The 6,399-nt window shown below is 47.4% G+C and overlaps 1 non-coding gene across 1 annotated transcript; it reads right to left on the bottom strand.

Annotated features, from left to right (window-relative positions):
- Positions 1–4,521: 4,521 nt before the first annotated feature.
- On the bottom strand, positions 4,522–4,596 carry TRNAA-GGC (transfer RNA alanine (anticodon GGC)). Its single transcript has one exon. It is a non-coding gene; the product is annotated as a tRNA-Ala (tRNA).
- Between the last annotated feature and the right edge of the window lie 1,803 nt (positions 4,597–6,399).

Genomic DNA, 6,399 nt, shown 5'->3' with positions numbered 1-6,399 from the left:
TCAGCTGGAGGAGAGACTGCCTGAGCAGCAGACCCCTGCGCAGTGCCAGCACCTCATGGCACCTTTGCTGGGGGCGCCCCAGCAGCAGCCTCGATGAAGGGCCCAAGGCGGGCCTTCTTCTTCATCACACTCCGGCCAGAGGTCAGAGTGCTGGAAAGCGGCTGTGGAGTGGTCCCATGCACAGGTGGGGGGGAGACCTGGGTCCTCCCCCTCCCCTCCACCCCTCTAGTCTTCTCCTTGGCCTTGCCCCCAGGGCCCCTCTTCTGCTGCCTGTCACTCATGTCACCCTTGGCCAGTCTCACAGAACCTGAACTGAGAGTGGGGTTTTTTACAAACCTAACTCACTGCACTGTACCCTGAACCAACTGGTGCCCTGACTTCTTTTTAAAAACCCTCCCACCAAAGCTTGTTTATTTGTTTTTTTGGTCCCTAACCTGTCCTTATTTGGGTTGGGGTAGTAGTCTGGTAAAGTTTAGGAGACTAGGTGATCCTGCCTCTACCTGGCTGCAGTTTTTAAAAGGCTACCTTGAGATGAAGGCAATCCTTGTTATATCCTCCTAGTTAAACTTCTCCTAACTAGATCCTGGGACAAACCTGATTTCCTTGCAAACTAGAAATCAGGTGTCCCCTATAACGTGAGAAAAGCTGTGGTTTACCCTGTGGAAATCTCAGGATGCACCAGCTTTCAGTGGCTGAAAGCCAGATGCACCGCTGCTGCAACCCTAGTCTCTTTAAAAGGGAGCCTGATGTGGCCTAGTAGTCATGCTGCCTTTTATGAGAAACCTAAAAACTTTTTAAAGCACCCCTATCTTGCCTACTTGAATTGTGAAAGGAGATAAAGCCCTAAACTGGATTAATTTTGTTTTAATTTTCAAAAAAACACAATCCCTAAAAACACCCTTATTAGTGGGGCAGCCTATTTAGTGCCCTAGCAAAACCGAGAGCACACTCAGATTCCAAAAATCACTCTATAACAACAAGAAAGTGACCCAGCGCGCACACACCCTCGCCAACCCCCACACCAACCAGAGGTAATTTAAAAAAACCAAAACAAAACCAGCAGAATCACAAAAGGCCAAGCAACTCAAGTGTTTAAAAAGTGTCCTTTCACCAATAAGAAAACTTAGGCCAAATCAGTCAACAACACCCCCACCCCCCACCCCCAAACCAGGAAAAGTGACAACAGGAAAAAAAGGCCAAGCAAAGCAACTCAAGTTTTTAAAACGTGGCCTTTCACCTATAAGAAAACTCAGGCCAAATCAGTCAACAACAACACCCCCACCCCTAAAACCAGAACCAGGAAAAGGGGGACAAAAGTGGCCTTTTAAACAATGAAAATTAGGCCAAACAGCACCACCACCACCCAATAACCTGAAGAGAAAAGTAACACAGCAGCAACAAATCAAACACTGAAACAGTAAAAAACTCAACTTTTAACAATACAGGAACTCTCCCCCCCAAAAAAACCCCCCCAAAACCCTTCACCCTAACCCCAAGAAATCCAAGCCACCCAAATCAGGAGAAGTAAAAGGACACTGCACTTTTAAAAGTCCTCTCATTAAATTAAGATATGGGCAAATTAGCAAACCCCCCCACCCCAGGCCCCCACCCCCAGCAGAACCTAACCCCAACCCCAAATAGGCTACCCACCCAGTACTCACCCACCCAAATCTGGACAAGTAAAGGGACTCTAGTCCTTTTACCAACAAAAACTAAAACAAGAACCCCAAAACTATCTTACCTTGTCTTCTCTGAGTCCAGGGAAGTCTGGTAAGGCTGAGTGAGAGAGCAGCAGGCAGCAGCTGAAGCCAAGGGCCAGCCAGCAGCAGCACAATCTCTCTCACACCAACCCACATACACCAACACAGCAATGGAGGAATCCAGCCAGGAAGACTCCTTAAAAAGGTTCTCTGGCCCTACAGAGAGCAATTTCAAAAAATAGCACTGCTCCCTGATTGGCCAGACAACAGTGCTTACTTCGATACCCAAGTAAGCAAAAGATCAAAATAACAACAATGTAGCTGATGGCTGGGCCATCAGCTACACAACAGCCCTCCAAGCATGCATTTGCAATGCATTTTGCAAATGCATGTTTTGGATTAGCTGCTGGGGCTCCTCTTCCCCGTCCCCCCCTCCCTGATACCAGGGAGGCTATGGGAGAGGCGGGAAGAGGCCACTAAAGGCGGGAAAGTAGGCAAGCAGCTCCACTGAGGCTACAGAAGCTACTTTCCCGCATTTTCCAATGACAGCCGTATACTTCCGAATAGATATTCGGCAGTATACGGCGATCCATATTCGGCTGCCGCATAATAGGCGGCAATGGGAATCGGCTACGGCCAATTCCGTATACAGCCGAATCAGTGTTGATTCGGCTGTATATACGGTTCGGCCGAACCGAATGCACATCCCTATACTAGACCCACTTCTAACTTTTGCTCTAAAGTAGAGATGATGGTTCCTTAGCAAATGAATGCTATATCAGGTATATAGAGCAGAAATATGCAGTACAGCCATGAAGCTGGTTTACAGACAGCAGGACATGCTCCTCTGGTTTACAGACAGTTTTGTTTAACTTCTTCAACTTGCTCCAAATAGTGATTTTGTCTGAGTTCGATCCCGGCAGAAGCTGGGTTCAAGTAACCTGCTCAAGGATGACTCAGCTTTCCATCCTTCCGAGGTCAGTAAAATGAGTACCCACCTTGCTGGGGATAAAGTGTAGATAACTTGTAATGATTCTTTTCAACAAATCCATTCCAGCCAATGGATGGAAAATGTGTCAAATGCACCAAAGGGCCACTATTGGAAAATGCTCTCCTGGAATATTGCTGGATAGAACCTTAAACGTTCCTCCCCAGAAATTAAATAACTATTAGAAAAGAAGACCTTGGCCCTAGACAAAATCTCCTCTGGGTTTCAGGCTTATGCACTTAATGCTATTCAATGTGGTGGTAAGGGAAGATCCTCAGAAGGTCTACTCAGTTTGATATCACTGTCAATATGTTTTAAAGGCTTTAAAAGTTTCCCACTTTCTGATTTCTCCCATGGGCATTAGCAATCCTTGGGGACATAGGCTCCTTAACATTGGTCCTAATAAATGTTTACTTGCTTCCACTGCAAGTGAAGAAATGAACTGTTCCCCTTTGGGATCTGTACTGTAACTACATACATTATTTGACTTTCAAATATCTTGGGGCATCTCTTATTTTTGTAGGCAATTTTGATGCCAGTACTGGCATCTTCCTGCACTATTGGAGCAGCCCCCTGTTTGACCAGCTGACTTAGTTTTTAATTGCTCAGATGAAGACTGGGAAAGCACCCAGTACAGATTAAATTCCCCCAGAGCTCTTCAAAGCCAATATCTCATGGTGGAAGGATCTCTTGGCAACTGCATTTCACTATTATATGTAAAGAGACAGCTTATAGCACGTGCTGCAGAACAGAAAGTAGATCTAAAGGCTTAGATGATCTACATGACAGCAGGTGGCTGGCTGCCAGAAGGATTGCATCAGCCAGCAGAGTCAGCATGACACAGCAAGTTGCTGATTGGCTGTCCCATGTATAAATGTACAGAGTAACTGTGGTGATTATGGGTTAAAGGAGTTGGAGTGCAGCGGAGCATATTGTCAGTCAGGAGAGTGAGTGGTATTGTAAATAAATGTATATAGTGGTTTTACAGCTACTGTGTACAGCCTTCATTCTTGCATCGCTAAGAATCACCTTCTTGGTCTCTAAGCGCATCGACAGGGTTCTGGGCCCAGCACGCTTCCGCTGCGCCTAGAAGACCTGAGAGAGGTGGTAAGGAAAGGACGCTGACTTGCTCCAGAGGCTGCCGAGGAGGTGAGACCAGCAGTGGCTGAAAGGAGTCTGAGCAGAATGGCTACAGCAGCAGCTACTGTGCTGGTGGAGAAGCTCACCACTACCAACTACAACACCTGGTCGCTGAGGTTAGAGCACTTCCTGAAGAGAGAGGGGCTTTGGGACTGTGTGTTAGCTCCTCCAGCTAATCCCACGCCGGCAGAGGCCGTTCAGGATCAAAAAGCTCTAGCCACCATCATCCTAAGTGTTGTAGACGACCAGCTGGTGCATGTCCGTGGGCACCAGACAGCAAAGGAGGCTTGGGAAGCTCTCAAGGCTGTGTATGTACAGAAGTCAGCCGGTTCGCTGATATCCCTATGGAGGAGGCTCTACAGGAAACGTATGCTGGCCGGGGAGTTGATGAGGGACCACCTCGACGATATGTCTAATTGTTTCCAGGAGCTAGAAGCAAGAGGGAAAGCTGTGGCTGACGAAGATAAGGTGTACATCTTATTGAGCTCTCTGGATGAGAGATATGACATGCTGGTGCTAGCATTTGAAGAGCAGGATGCCAACAAGCTAACTTTGCCTTATGAACATATGAAGCTGCCTTATACTGAATCAGACCCTTGGTCCATCAAAGTCAGTATTGTATTCTCAGACTGGCAGCGGCTCTCCAGGGTCTCAAGCTGAGGTTTTTCACACCTATTTGCCTGGACCCTTTTTTGGAGATGCCAGGGATTGAACCTGGGACCTTCTGCTTGCCAAGCAGATGCTCTACCACTGAGCCACCATTCCTCCCCTTATGTGACCGGCAAACTCCTCGCTGAAGAGCAGAGGTAGCTGGAGAGCAAGAGAGAGCAGACTCGACCCAAAGGAGAAGATAAGCCGAGGTCGGTTGGGGCTGGTTCCAGCTGGCAAGGAAGGAAGAAAAAGCCTTGCAGGTGCGGAGGAGACGCTGCTATCTGTGTAATCAACTCGGACAGTTGCAAAGATTTTGTCCTCAGCAGCAGCAGAGAATGAGCCGGCAGCAGTCTTCAAGGACACCCCAGGTGACTCTGGTAAGAACTGGTCCGGGACTGCAGAGTCTGCCCTGGGTTGTAGATTCTGGGGCTACTCAGATATTTTGCTGCCGTGAAGAAGAGCTGCAAGACTGCAGGCCAGCTGAGCAGGAAACTGTGAGCTTAGCTGATGGGAGACAAGCGAGCGTGCTTTGCCAAGGCACGGTCTATTTTCCTGGACTTAATCACAGGTTTGAGAATGTACTATGTGTGCCAGAGTTAGAAACTAACTTGTTAAGTGTCTCCGTTCTGGCAAGAGCTGGGTTTACTGTAATATTTGATAAGCAGGGCTGTGCAATTTTGAAATAAGGTAAACAGCTGGCTAAAAGCACTCTAAGAGCCAATGTGTATGAACTTATGCAAAATGTGGGGAAGGCACAGACTGTGTGGAATAGACAGCCACACAGCAGGTGCATCCATAGGCTGCATAGAAGGCTGGGTCACGCCAGCTACAACACAATAAATAAAACTCTGGAGATATTAGAGGGAGTGAAGTTTGATAAATGCAATGCCTTCTTAGATTGCAATGTTTGTAAAGCAGCCAAGTCAAGGGCAGTTGCATCGACCAAACGGAGTGAACGAGTGTCTGAGAGACCGTTCCAATTAATACATGCCGACCTGGTGGGGCCGTATGCACCCAGTGTTTCTAAAAACAGGTTTGGGTTAATTCTGGTTGATGACCACAGCAGGTTTGCGTGGGTGTATGCTATTAAGCACAAAAGTGATGTCTGTGCCACCTTCAAGTACTGGGCTAGGAGAGTGCAAAAACAGTTGAATGCAAAAATTGCCTCAATTCAGACTGACCAGGGAGGTGAGTTCCTGAACAAAGAGTTTGCTAACTATTTGAGGCAAGAGGGCATAGAGCACAGGGTTGCCAATGTTTCCTCTCCGTGGGAGAATGGGATTGTGGAACGGAGAGGTGGTGTACTCCAGGGTATCTGCCATGCTTTGTTAGAAGATAGTGGACTAAAGCAGGCATACTGGGGTGAAGCCTTGAAAGCGGCCTGTTATCTTTCTAATCGGTTGTGGACGGAGGCTATAAACGACATACCCTACAGGGTCTTGTATGGGAGAAAGCCATCCCTGGATCACCTCAGAATATTTGGTTCAAAGGCTTGGGTGAACATCTCTCTTGATAAGAGGAGAAAGGGAGGTCCCAAAGCCAGAAAGCTTGTGTTTGTAGGGTACCAAAATGGCATGAAGTCCTGGAGGTTTGTGGACAGTAATGACTTGATTAGGCTGAGTAGGTCTGCCTCGTTTTGCGAGGATGAAAATTGGTCAAAGATTCATGCCAATGAAATGCCTGGAGAAACAAAACTGCAACTGTCTCTAGAAAGTGAGGAGGGGCAAAAGCCAGAAAGCTCACTGAAGCAGGAGGAGGACAGTGCGAGCAGTTCAGCAGGCAGTGGTAAACAGCAAGAGACTTCTGAGGCTGGAAAAAGGGAGCCGGTCAGTCTCTGCAAGAGAAAATAAGGGTGTACCGCCCAAAAGATATGTTTTTGATATTGATGTTAACTATCTGGGCAATGGGAATAGTTTGCCA

This window comes from Heteronotia binoei, chromosome 17, assembly GCF_032191835.1.
Source record: "Heteronotia binoei isolate CCM8104 ecotype False Entrance Well chromosome 17, APGP_CSIRO_Hbin_v1, whole genome shotgun sequence".
Taxonomy (NCBI): Eukaryota; Metazoa; Chordata; class Lepidosauria; order Squamata; family Gekkonidae; genus Heteronotia; species Heteronotia binoei.
This window is presented reverse-complemented; position numbering and strand designations above follow the sequence as displayed.